The sequence below is a fragment of the Sapajus apella genome, unplaced genomic scaffold (assembly GCF_009761245.1).
Source record: "Sapajus apella isolate SASKATOON/1434 unplaced genomic scaffold, GSC_monkey_1.0 scaffold6, whole genome shotgun sequence".
Classification (NCBI taxonomy): domain Eukaryota; kingdom Metazoa; phylum Chordata; class Mammalia; order Primates; family Cebidae; genus Sapajus; species Sapajus apella.
Window position 1 is genome coordinate 10,192,492 of NW_022436946.1, and position 14,595 is coordinate 10,207,086.

The 14,595-nt window shown below is 37.0% G+C and overlaps 2 long non-coding RNA genes across 2 annotated transcripts in view; one reads left to right on the forward strand and one right to left on the reverse strand.

Moving 5' to 3' along the window:
* Positions 1–14,595, reverse strand: part of LOC116549202 — a 103,030-nt gene that overhangs the window by 62,961 nt on the left and 25,474 nt on the right. The window lies entirely within an intron of this gene.
* LOC116549203 lies at positions 6,998–7,830 on the forward strand. The gene is made up of 3 exons (XR_004267749.1): positions 6,998–7,090; positions 7,207–7,292; positions 7,711–7,830. It is a non-coding gene; the product is annotated as an uncharacterized LOC116549203 (long non-coding RNA).

The window sequence follows — 14,595 nt, forward strand, 5'->3', positions numbered from 1 at the left end:
TACCCCATGCAATGAGGCAAAGGGCCCACTGGGCAGATAACATATCACTGTCCATGCACAGTGGAACTAAGAGAGCATTGTAACATAACCCTGGAGCTTCAGGGGTGGCAGTGACCCCCATTCTTAGCCGTAAGAATGAGCTGATTTCTGCCTCAAGAATTTTGTGAGAACTAAATATGGCAATGGCTTAAATTCTAAGCACAAGTCTAGAAAAGAGTAGTTATTTAATACTTGGCAAATATTATGTTTGTTTTTATTTAAGTATCTTAGCCAGGAGATGGTCTCAAAAATTCTAAAGGTCACTCTCAAGGTTTTATATTTCCACCCTACAATGATATTAATATAGTCACATTAATCTAAAGTGAATTCCTTCTGGCCTTTCTTTGATCTTACCAGAAAGTGTCAAAAAAAATTTTTGTACCACTCTGGAATGACTGCCACATGACTTAGAGAAATTGTAAAATGTCAGAGATTGTAAAATACTATAGATTATTAATTGCATTACAGAGATGCTCCAATTTAATAATGTGTATCTTAGGATAAATGAAATAAGTATTCTTGACCACTCTTGATCCTTTGTGTGGGGGAATTTGGTCCCAATTCCTCTTTCCAGACCTTTCTTCCACTAGCTCATTGCCTTTCCTGCCTCCACAGACTTTCCCACTCTTCAAATGCTCTCCTTAAAAGTCTTTCTCCTGAAGTCTTCCTCCATTTTTCTCTCTTCAAAACACCGGTAATCCTTTATTGGTTCCTATTACACGGTAGTTAACATTTTCTGCCTTGCATAATGTTTATGTTTCCTTTTATTTTATCTCCCATATTAGCATGCACACTTTGAAAGCACAAAAAGTACTTAGTCATTTTTGTATCCCTCACAGAGCTTTGTAAAGGACAGAAAAAATATATATCATTTAATCAAATCAACGAAACCATAGCAGAATTATTTACATTTCAGTGAATAAGTTATGTCTAAGAATTTCAAAGATGGCCCATCACATATAGCAAAACATTTACCCTAATTGACTCTAGGTAACGTGAACACAGAGTTGTTCATTCGATGAAGCAAAATGAAAACTAGAATTATTCTCCACAACACTGCTCAGTTCAAGTATTCCAATGTACCCTTTTGTTATCTTTTATTGAATGCATCATCCTCAAACATGAAAAATAAGACAGTATTTAGTGATTGTTATCTTTGCATTAGGGTTCTGAACTATATTGACCAATAATTTTATGAAGACAGCTGTGTAATACAATGATACCACACAGAATGTTATTCAAGAAATGTGAAGGATGTGAGATTCTGCTTTCTTTGCAAGTCAACCTATTGGTCTGCCACAGTTTCATTAATGCTGGCAAAAGACATGAGACTCATGTATGAAAATCAAAAGAAAGTTTATTACTCATAGCAATTGTAGTAGCCAGAGAATTGTCATTTTTGTACTCATTTTCCAGGCCTTAGTTCTCATGGGGTGATACAAAGAGCATCAAGTAATACTTGAATCTATCATGAGAAAAATTCTGAAGCTGGGGAACCGAATGTTTTATACTGGACAGTAAGCCAGTAAACATACCTGCTCATTGCTCTGGGGGAGAAATACTTTCCCATCAAGGTGATAAACACATTTGCCCTTTATTCCAGTGGGAGATATTGTCTCTAATTTCCAAAGCGGTTTGCTTACAAATATCCTTGAAAATATATTCTGGAAGAAGGCCACTTTTCTCAGAAGATGGGCAGAAACATGAGAGACCTACTGACAATTCTTTTCCAATAAATGCCTTCCTTGACTCCCATCACAGCAGAGTAAAAGGCTCCAAAGCTTACTGGTCTATTACATATTGAGTACAATCAGTTCTACGATAATGCATACTTATTCATAAAAGTGCCATGCTATGTGAAATTGTGCAATAAAAGCAAGAGGTTCTGGAAAAAAAATGGTCTTAGGACACAATACTCAAAGAGTTTGTCAATGACAAATTAAACATAATATAGGAACTTAATAAAAACAGTAGCATGATTTCATATGTATTAAACAGTTAACTAACATATAAATACCACAATAAATATAGCCCTTTATTTGAAAAAAACTTGACATTTGCTTTACTTTTCAGTTACTGTGCAGTAGTAATGGAGGGTTGTCTAAAATCAGATGAAAGTCACAACAACAGATGTGAATGATGCAACTCATAATCCATGTGGTAAATTCAGATAGATGGTAGATGCTCGCGATGTGTGTGGACATTTTGCATTTTTCTTGTGGCTCAACTGAATTAGGTGCAGTTGTTTGCACTTGCCTAGTGTCTCTCATGGATGAAGTAATACATGAGGAACCACACATGGATGAAATCATACATAACACAACATGTGTTATGCTTAATTACTAATTTATCAATCTTATTGACAAGCATTATAGCAGATCTACCTTTGACGATCTAGTCACAAGTAACATAATGCTCTCATTCATTCATTAAAGCTTATTTCCTGCAGACCACTATTTGCAAACATTCCCTTTCGCTTAATTTGAATTAAGCCGTGCACCTGAAAGGACATTCTTTTCATTGGTTTGTGCTACCAAAATAAAACATAATTGTAAAAATCTAGAACAAGGTAGTAATTCCTTCATTTTATTATGCTGCAATCCAGTCTCTCCTCAGAGTTAACTGTGTGGCATTTTAGTTACTGTCCCAGATATTTGTTATACTTTTACACAAAGGCATAGAGTGTTTTTTTCTTTTCTTTTACATCTATGAGATCATTCTATGTATATTTTTCATTCTGAGATTCAATACGTTATATAGACATTTCTACCTTAGGACATCATTCTCATTAGCTGCTAGATAGTATTCCATGTTGTAAATGTAACATCAGTTTCATTGATTAATTTTTCTTTCTAAGTAATCTTGAAAGAGGAAAAAAAGATATTGAAAATGTATTGATGCTCATATTTAAGTTTTCCACAAACTAATTTTTTAGAAAAGCCATGAACACATGAAAAAGCATACAATTTTACATTTTGATAGATATTGTCAAGATGATTAAAAAGAAAGTACTAACAAATTTTTTTGTTGTTATTTTTTTTTGAGATGGAGTCTCGCTCTGTCACCCAGGCTGCAGTGCAATGGTGTAATCTCAGCTCACTACAACCTCCTCTTCCCAGGTTCAAGCGATTCTCTTGCGTCAGACTCCCCAGTAGTAGAGACAGGGTTTCACCATGTTGGCCAGAACAGTCTCGAACTCCTGACCTCAGGTGATCCACCCGCCTCATCTTCCCAAAATTCTGGGATTACAGGCATGAGCCACCACGCCCAGCTAGCGCTAACAAATTATACCATTACTTTGTTCTCCATATTTTTGCCAACACTGGATATTATCCATCTTTTACAATTTTTGTCAGTATGATGAGGATTTTATTTTCAATCTGCATTTAATATAGTTTATCAGCGAGAATGGCCATTTTTTTACATGTTTGTTACATATTGCACTTCCTCTCTGAATATTTATTTCTAGCCTTTGCCTGCTTTTGTCATTGGATTTTTGTATGTTTTTCTAAAATATTCATTTGTGGGAGTTCTTTATATATTATGGTTAACAATCTGCCCTCTCTTAAATATGGTGGGAATAATTCTTTCCAAACTGTTTATATGTTAACAATGGGATGATTAACTGCAAAAAAGAGAAAAGAATGGGGGAAAAAAAGAAAAATTGTATTCCCAGAAAATGATCTGGTTTTTGAAAGTTTTCTAATTTAGAGAAGAGTCTCCTGAATTAATCAGGTGTTCATAAGTAAAATAATAAAGCAAGGAAGAAGTAAGAAGGGGTTAGGCATTTAAAAAAATAAAAAAGATAGAACAAAAGAGAAAGAGAAACTGCAAGCCAATAAGGTATAAAATGTCAGTGAGGATTGAGAAAGACACATCAGCCTTATGGTGCTTTTCTTCTAGATGAATCCTGTTAAGAGCATTATGACTAAAGTAAAGCTCTTTTATCTAGCAAAGAAAAAAGGCTTCTAATAAAGACTAACACAAATCTATAAATAACACTAAGATTATTTTTACATATGTAAAGAAAATGTAAAGGGGGTGCGATTATTCGGTTTAATTATAATATCAACTAAATGGAAAGGCTGTGTTTGATGGGTACAGTAATATCACATAAAGAATTTCTAATGAAAATTTCAGCATTAATGCCAACCCAAGGTCATATTCTATCTCCTAGGTGCCCAAACCAAAGCTCCAAAAGGGGGTGTTGAAATAAAAGCACTAAAGGTCTCTGAATTCATAATAAGAAAGGAGGTCAGGATAAAACAAATAATACACAGGATTGGTCTGAAAAATATTCAGAGAAAAGACTTAAAAAAAACTTTTCCAGTTTACTTCATAACTCGAAAATATTCAAATACAGTTATAACTGTTGGTAGCAGTTCTTTATATAAGTAAATAATATAGTGTGAGAGGCATTAAATTTTTTTTCAAATATGATCACCTGCATTTGCAAGGTCAGTGTAAAAAAAGAGGCCGAGTGGTGACAATTCAATGATATCTGCCTTCTCAGCACAACTCACAAGGGGCTGGAATATGCAGGGGTGTGATTATAAGGCTGCTGTCTCTTGAGAACCTGATAGAAATAAGATATATATCTCTTGAGGCCATTCCAGAGATAAGAGAAATTTGGTGAATACAAACAAATAGACATATTGTCCACATTTCTCAGCTCTAAACATTATGTTGAGCATAGCTGGGTTCCATTATTGCCGTTAGGCTGTAGGGCAGTGATCTGACCGTCTTTGTTCTCCCCAGTAAGAACTGATGCATTTCAAGTCACTAATCAGCATTGTCTGTGCATTTGCTCAGCTAATCTTCTGGCAATGTGTGATGAACAATCTGCCTATTGACTGTCTCAGCAGTTGCTAGCCCCTCCACCCTCACCCCATGTTGATCCTCATCTAGTTTCTGCTGGCTGCTCTTTTTTCCTATAAAAGAAAGGTATAAAAAGCTGTTCCTTCTCTTCCCCTCCCCCAAGATACAATTCTCACTCTCCTAGCTAGTTCTCTAGTCCCCCTCTTGCAGTGATTCCTTCTGGAATTTGAAAAATGCTGCCTACTTCTTAGCAAGTGCTTGGATAATTACTAAATTTCAAGCTACCTTGAGCTCCCTCCCAAACAAGGGAAGCATTTCTGCCATCTTTTACATCTGTGTGTGTATGTGTTTGTGTGTTGTGTGTGTGCACGCACGTGCCAAGAAGAACGAATTTATATCAATTTTTAGGGATATTTTGGTAACATCTGTCATCACTCTATCCAGAAAATACTTGTGATTAACACTTTGTATTGGGAGCGAGAAGAGGCAGTCAGAAATATATTGACCTCTGTATTACCATAATAAATAAGTTGATTTGCCAGTGAATCCCTCCACAACAAACACACCCTGGAAAACAGAATATGAAACATCTCTGGGTTTCCTATTTTAAAACTTTTCATCATTTACTCTTTTGCAGGAATAAAACAAAAGACCAAATTTGGTGAGACTCAGAATGAATTTGCGTTTAACAGAAGGTGTAGGAGAAGCTGTAATATGAAATGTACATAATTATAACTTTTAAAGCTACTAGTACAACAGAAAATATTATTGCCCGACATTACAAAATTTGACTTCACCTGTTCATGTTAAGTGGCTCACAATCGGCTTCAACCAAACATGTATTCATTTGCCAAAGTAAGAAAGGAAATCAGATAATTACCTGTGTCTCTACTTAGCATCACATTCTGGTCTCAACTATAGATAACTGCATATAATTAATACAGAAGAAGGAAAAGAAAGTTCTGTACAGGCAGAATACAAAAGAGTGTTTGCACTCCTTGGATCCTTATCTCCTCTCCCCCAGTTTTTCTTTGTTTTTCTAAAGGAGACAAACACAAATATCACTGTTGTTACTGAAATGTTTCAAAGATCAATATACTTCCCCTGTTAATAGCAGGATCTCAGGAGAAGAGTCATTGCTTATCCCAGGAATTCTGGGTATAGTCAATTCTCATACATAAGCTCAAAATCTTTAGAGACTGATTCTATATCATGTGTGCTTTTGCCCTGTAGGGATTCAGAGAGGCTAAAAATTGCATCTGAATTCAGAAAATGCAGCAGGGCTTCTGCCCTAGGCAGATTATATACTGTGTTACTCCAAATTTTTTGCTTAGTCCAGGAACTTAAAACTCCCCTTCGGACATGTAATAGAATCACATAAATTTTAAGGAATCAATGAAAGAAGCAACTCAAAGTTAAGAGATTGTTAACAGTTACTATACCCACTATGTTCCTAAAGCAATTTGCTCATTTCTTTGTGACAGCACTTACTCACATTGTATTGTCATTTTTCTATAGCTGAGTCTACCTTCTGATGGACTTTGATCCCTTAAAGGGATCAAAGGACAGCCTAAAGGTAGTTTATATTCCTCTTACTTCAAATCATTTGTGCAACAATAGAAATTATAAACATAAATATAAATAAATAAAAGTTGTCTTCGCATGTCGAGGGGATACCTCAATGCCTACCAAGTAGTAGACAATCAGCTTCATTTAATTACAAGAACTGTGTAAATAAACAGAAATGAAGAAATGAGAACTGGGTCTTCTGATTAAAACTAGTTTTAATTCAAACCTTCCCTTAACCACAGTTTTCTTTCAAGCCACTACCTCTTTTCCTTCTTCTACCAAACACTTCCAAGAAATACCTACCTTTACTGTCTCTAAGCAGAAGTAACCAAGACAACTGAAAGTCTTAATAATTCATATGGTTCTAGGATGGAAAGCAGGAAACTGAAAATTAGTCACTCAATTTTTTTTCAATAATGTCCTCATGAACTATTGATATTTTACCTAAAAGGGCAAACAAAATTGGAAAACCTAAAAGCCATCTACAGAAGAATCAAGTGTCCAGAAGTTCTCACTGAGATATTTACTACATTTTCTTATTTTATTCTAGTTGCCAAATAAACTCCAGTAATAGCATCTCTTCCTAATGGTGGTTTTCAAAATGTTCTGCACTCTCTGGATAAAATGCTTTGGAGTACTCACTATCAATTCATCTTAGCTCATGGTATGTATGGCATTTTTAAAAGGTCTTGCTTTCTGAATCTTTATCAAAACTTCAAAAATAAATTTGATCCTCGGTTATATTGTGTTACTTGTCTAAAAGAAAAAGCTTTGCTCCAGGAAACAGAAGTAATCTAAAGCACAGCTGCTCAGGATGCACACTGACTCAACTCGCTCCCCAGCAATCTAGGAAGTCCCTCTACCTGGTAGGTGAGCTTCTGAATTTCAAATGAAGGGACCTGGGCAACTCAACGTTATTATCTCATTTAATCAGGATTTTTATTTGTTTGTTGGGTTTTTTGGCTGCACTTTTATTTTGAAATTACTGTTACTAGAGTCAGCACCATCTTGCAGGAACCCATCAAGTTCTAAGTGTAGAAGAGAATTTAAGAGAAGATTCTATATCAACAGCCTGGCATCAGAAAAGAAGGTGAGTCGGTGCTACAGACTGAATTGTGTCCCCCCAGAATTCACATATTGATGTCCTAATTTCTAATGTCATGATATTTGTGAAGTAATTAGGTTAAGATGAGGTCACGAGAAGGAGACTCTCATGTAAGATTATTGCTTTTATGAGCATCAGATAGCTTCCTTTCTATCTCTTTCTGCCATGTGAGGACACAGGGAGAAGGCAGCCATCTGCAAGTCGGGAAGAAAGCCATCACTGGGGAACCAAATCAGCCCTGCACTTTGATCCTGGACTTGCCAGCCTCCAGAACTGTGAGAAATAAATTCTTGCTGTTTAAGCCACCCAGTCTATGGTATTTTGTTACAGAAGCCCAAGCTGACTGAAACAGTGCAGAAACAGGGGAAGTGTTGCAATAATACAAAAGCTTCAGACCTCCTGCCTTTTCGTTTTTGCCACCTAGGCTACACAAGAGCATCAGTGTGCCAGCCTTTAAATTATTTTTAGCATTGAATTGGAAATCTTTGAGAGGAAAGGAGAGCCAAATTCCCTAATAGAGAATAGAGCAAGAGCCCACTTCTGCATATATAAAATTCTGTCAGGACCTAAAGGAAGAATTCCCAAAAATGGAATCTTCAAACACATGTTCTTTAAAATATCAAAACTCCAATTTTAGTGTTTTATAAATTGTTAGGAAGTTCTTAAGTGACTTCCTTTTATTAACACAAACAATTCTGCTAATGTATGAATGAAGAACTAAAACATAAACATAATTCCCCAAATCGGGGCAGGGTGGGGCGGTAGTGGTGAAAAAGGTTAAACCACATCAAAAAGACACCAATCCCTGTGACCTCCAAAAAAACACAAAACATTAGACTAGAGAGGAAAATACAGATATGACTATAAAAAGTTAAAATTATAATTTGTAAAATGTAAGACATACTTTTTTTTTTTAGGACAGAAAAAAAGTGAAAACTAAATAGAGGACAGATTCACATTGGAAATAATTTTATAAACTTCTACAGCAGCAAAAAAAGGAACTTATGAGCTAAGTTAAATTGTTACATATGGATTCAAAGGCATTCTATAGTACAGTAATAGATATAACCCATTAAAGAAATGGATAGCAAAAAATAACTAATGCCTAAAATGGGGGAGTAGAAATATGACAATAATGTGATATTTTGGAAATTATTTTTGTACTCAAAGTTTACAATATATTATGGGTTCGTTTATTTATTATTTTAATAAAGAGAGGTGGTGGTGTAAGTCTAACTGTGAAGAGATGAACCCCAGAATCAGTCTATTGAGGTTCAAATCCCAGCTTTGATCTTCCCTAGCTGTGTGATCTTTGACTGGTGACTTAACCTCTCTGTACCATTTCCTCATCAGTATAGCAAAGTATAACATAAAAGGCCAGCCTGAGGATAAATTGAGTTAAAACCTATAAGACACTACATCTGGCCCACTGTGAATCTTTCATAAACCTTGGCTCTGCTTAGCCTTGTACACCCATCTCAGTGGCCCCTTCAGTAGTATACAGTTCTCAGCTCAGGCCAGTGTTAGGCTTGATTAACTCAGAAGGGGCAGACACAGTAGAAAACTGAGGAGCCATACTCTCATTTATGTGTATCCCTCGAATAATGTTATACTTTATGGTGTGGCCTAGGGTCCTTCCAATCAGATTCATGTCATCGGATAAGGCTAACGCACAATCCCATTTTCTTTACTTTTCAAATAATAAACTCGCACAATTGTGTTTCACCAGTTTCAAATGCAATTCTTTGAATTTTAAGATTTCTTTTCTTTTTTTTAAAGGGTATTTTATTGAATAAAACCAGGCCCATTTGTTCCCTGATTGCATTTCTGAAGCTGCTCTGCCAAGACAACATCATCAATCAGTGAGAGAATGTGTCAGCAGGGGGCTTCTCTTCTTTTTCTGAGGGTCTCTGATGTTTGTTTTTCAACCGAAACTGAGCTCTAAGTAAACACAAATTTTTATTTCAGGGTAAATGTTTTCGAGTTCTACAGCACCTTTGTTTTCTGAGAATGTCAATTTTATTTTGGCTCCCAAGTTGATAGAAAAAGAAATAAATCACTTAAAGTACCACATTTATTTCTTGCAACAAAATGGTCCAAGAAAATAGCCGAAATGTTCAGTAAAACAAGGCATTTGCTAAATAAATAAAAGCTCTACAGGCTAAATAGTAAATACATGTATGCATGCATGCCCACACAAGAAAAGGAAAATAAACAAGTTCTGCCAACCTTAAATAAAAAGTGTCATGGCATTATATATCTCTGTAAAGTTTGTAAAACAAAAACAGAAACAGATTCCATCTATGTTTCCCCAAAACCTCGGTTAAAGTTTGTGTTCCGCCTTCTGAAAAAAAGGAACTTGAAATTAAACATGAAACATAGTTGTCCTCAAATTCTTCAAAATATACTTGTTAGTGAAGTTCCAAAGTGTTGGCATCAGAAGGATATTCACAAACATATGAGAAACAACCTATGCACTTTTAGTTACTTATGCAGTATTTGTTTGCTGTTTTACATGCTAATTTAGCAACGGCTTCTGAGAATCAGAGATATGACATTCATGTCTCATATGGGATATATCCTTTATATCACAAACTGTCATTCATACATCCCCTCCAAGTCTCTACAAAGTTGTCAGCAAGGTGAAGTTTTAATGAACACAGTTTAAAGGGCCACAAAATCAAGTGGAAGGTTGGCAACCATCTGTTGAATTTGTGTTCCATAGATAGACAATCCCCACCATTTAGAAACTGGAGTGGATTGTTTTGCCCTGAATGGTGTGAATTTCCTCTCCAGGCAGTCCAAAAGTACAGATAATGACTGCGTTGTACTGGAGAGGCCTGGCCTGCTAGCTTTGAGATCAGAAATAAAATCATACATTGTATTCCTTTTTGAGGAGGTCAACTTGCTTTATGCACACTATCTAATCAATTCTCAAAGCATTCCATTGAAATGAGCGAGAGGCAGCTACAATATTCGCTTTACAGATGAATAACCTGAGGCTCCAAAAGGTTAAGCAGTTTTCCAAGGTCACTTTAGGCCGATTCCACATAACTGCAATTACCTGGGCAGTGCAGGCATAAAGCAACAGGCACAGAGCATAGATGGCTTTTGCTGAAATGGAGGTACAGTATCTGCAACACTAAAGAAAAACAGGACTGGGCCAGATTTATCCAAATAAGCTGGCCTGTATGCCCAGATGATTGACAATTTTCTATTCTACTTGCAACTGGAAACAGCTAGGCAGAGAGAGAACAGGAATGAGGTCACAGATCTGCTATTTATAGGATATCAGCCACCACACTCAGCTGCTTTTCAGTTAAGGTGAATATTGAATGTAATTTTCTTTCTCCCACTCCATATAGAGGAACTACTTTCAGAAAAGGAAATTATAGAATTTAATAATATTTCTTGTGACACGGTGATTTGCTTTGTGACACTCTGCACAACTTTTACCACATATTCATCTGGGCTTATTGACCATGAATAAAAATGCAGTCACATTCTTTCTCTTACTCCATGGATTTTTTTTTTAAATAAAGCAATAAAGATTCCAGGGCTTTTTCTTTCCCTCCCACCTACAAACTATTCATTGAATTTGCAAAGTTATAACAAAACAGAACACCAGTGTGGACAAGCAAATACAACATAGCCACTTATGAGGTAAGGCATCTAAAACAACCTGATTTCCCTGTTTATCTGCAAGAGTTAATTCCTATGAAAAATACACTTCCGCACATTTCCTTTGGCTGAGCATGGTCTGAGGCTTGTGAAGGCTTCAGACAGGGAGCAGGGGAGGACCGGAAGCCTCTGGTCTTTTGATGTAGGTTGATGCATGACACTAGCCCTTACGCTAAATATCAAGTTTTCTTTCTCTTCAGCATTTCTCCTAAATCATGAAAAGAGATTCCTTTAACCCAAATGCACAGATAATAGTCCTAGTTGCAGATAAAAATGGCTTGTGTTTTCTGTGACTCACCGACCATAACCAAACGAAAACAGCAAGCTGACACTGAGACGTTTGGGTGACGTTCGAGATTATAAATAAAAGGCAAAGAAACAAGAAAGGAACCTGCCCATGAGTGTCGCCAACCTTTTAATTTGAAGGGACTGAGGAAGATGAGGGGCTGGGAACCCTTTACCTTTCCTCCAGGGAAAAGGCTCTTTACCAACCACCCACGAGCCTTGGGCTTCCCCGGAAGCCTAGAGCTGCTGCAGCTGAGGCTGACCTGGTCCCAGGGCCCTGTAGCTGGTGCCTATATTGACCAGATCAGGGCTCTTCACCCTGGTGTGTGAGTAGCAATCCCCTAAAAATCTCATACAGCATGCAGACGCCCAGGCGCTACCCAAACTGACATTGATTTGGTCAGTTTGAAGTGGGTCTCAGGAATCTGCATTTTAACCAGAACCTCAATAGTCCTAGGCTAGGAAATTTATTGATAATGCCACCTGGAGGGCATTTCCAGAACTGCTTACACGCCCAGCATGCCAGAGCACCACCTGAAACCTTGCATTTGATGGATGAGGGGGCCCACCTATTTACAGATAATTACGTGTAAAGCCCTAAGAACAAATCTAAGAGATATAATTTAAATATTTCTTTTCACTGACAAAATGAGACAGAGGTTACATTTGTTTAAACAGTCATGGCTCCATCTGTCAATTTGAAATTGATGGTTTTATAGGGCAAGATTTGGCAAAAAAGATCAGAGATATTTTAACCCTACTATCCACTTTTTTTTACACAAAGGCTACTTGTGGAGAATCATGGTGTGTGCATGTGTGTTTCTTCCACTGACCGGTATCTTCGTGCCTTGCCCCTCCCCTTCCACACCATATGCCAGTCTTTCTTCCTGTGCCCTCACTGTTCCCTTTGTCTCATTTGACAGCCTTCTTTGTCCTCCTTCTCCCATCATTCAGCTTATTGCCGATACAATAAAGCTCACAGAGAGGATTGCTCATTGGTGAGGCTGTTGACCACTTTATGAAGACGAGAACAAGAATCATTAAAACCACAACTCAGTGTTTGTTAACATTTGAAATATACAAAGTACCTTCATATTGTGCCATCTGACTTCCAGAAAACAAATAAAAAAACCAACGTAAATATTATTATGCCCAGTGAAGGCACTGACATTGAGAGAGTGTTAGGGGCTTGTTCGAGACGACATTTCAGTTAAGAGTAGAGCCTGAGCTTGGACCTACAATAGTTACACGGCTCTTTATAGCTATATCATTTAGAAGAAGGGGGACTTTTATAGAACTACTCAGGTTTCTGACATGATTGAAGCGTTTCTGTTTGAAATTCAGGTTTTAAAAACTGATTACATAAAACTACTGGACTGTAAACAGGATCCAATTTATCCTGAAGTAATTTGTCCAATGGTGAAAAGAAAAGCACTTTTTGCATTTTCCTAGAAAGGGGGCAGAGGAAAAAATAGCATAGACCAGTCATCCTGTAAGTATGTCTAAGGCATAAATGCTTTTGTCCCAATTATTTGTCCACTTCTGAGTTTACTGGTGGTCTTCCAAGTTAATCCAGTGAATCTCTGTACATTTTAGGGTTGGTCATTTCAATCAGCAAGAGAAAAATACTCAACCAGCCATTCTGCTTTAGTTGGAAAAACTCAGAATTAACTGAAATATACAACAGAACTAAGTGATATTGTAACTCTTTTGTTAAATCAGTCAATGTTGTTAAAGCAACAACTGAGAAGCTATCATGTGTGGGCAAGCACACTAGACAAGTCAGGTAAAGATTTAAGGCAGTCAACTCTCAAGGGCAGTGCTGTCCTCCAAGTGTTGTAAAACATCATGAACATCATTTGAAGCAAATATTCAAACTATTCAAAAATAGTTTATAATTGGTTTAAAGGTGGTGTTTTTAAAAATAGCTTTGCTATTTATAAGCTATTTCGAAGTAACTTCGGAGAAGGTGAAGAGGACTTAGTGCAAGTTTGATTTGCATTGCTCATCACCAGATCTGAGAAAACTGAGTTTGCTAGTTGGGGCTATGATTCCCAGCAGTCCAAGGAAGGGACAGTGTGACCCTAAAAGCAAGTTGCAGAAACTTTCATTCAAAGATAGAGCTTTAGAGTCAGATTTCTATCTTACATTTCTCCAAAGAGAAGCTGACATCTCACATACCTACATGGCTGTTTGTTTTTGTTTTGTTTTGTTTTCTGGTTCAAAGTATGCTCTAACCTTCTCTGAGACCAATGCTTAGGGCTGAGGCAATCATCTCATTTGGTTGCTGTGGGCAGCACGGACTCTGAAAACTTGGCAGTACATGGACATTTCCTGCTTATGGAGGTCAAGAGAAGCAGTGGCTGCAAATCTGAGAGAAAAATTTGACCCATAGGAGTGATTTAATGACAAAATGTCAAGCAGAAACTAAATGGATTTTAGCTGGACTTTATTTGCAGAGGATACTAAGTAAGTATTCAAGTAGACTTAGAAAGAAATTAGAAATTAGGTTGTGTGACTGAGCCTGTCTCAGTGTTCTCCTGCATCTTCTGGAAGGTGGTAATACTCAAAGGCATGCTATCTAGATTTTTTTCTAACATACAATTGCAGAAATGTTCAGATTTATCCATTCTTCTCTAATTCCACTTAATGGCCTATGAAAATGTCCATTCTGCTATGCCCTGGGGCCCCCCCTCAACCTGCCTCCTTCAGAGCGTACTCCTTCTTTGAAGACTCGGTAATACTGGTTTACAGGAATTGAGTAAAAAGTCACAGATAGTGAAATCACTATATAGTTCAAAACTGTCTTTGCTCTTTGTCCTGTCTTTTCTTCAACACAGTCACTCTCCCAGTATTCCTTCACTTTTCAAGTGCCCACGACTTGATTTCTAATCCAACATCCCTGCTTCAGAGAATATAATCTGGTTTGACAAAATGAATTCCCACTAGGTAATTTATGGCTTAATATATTCCTTCAGACAAACATTTGCAGAAGGATTAAACCAACTAATGATGGAGTACAGGGCATCTGCCTGCAGGGTTTTGGAGGTTTGGAAGAATTTTCTTGGAGCCTCTCAAATACTGCTAAGTAGATGGCC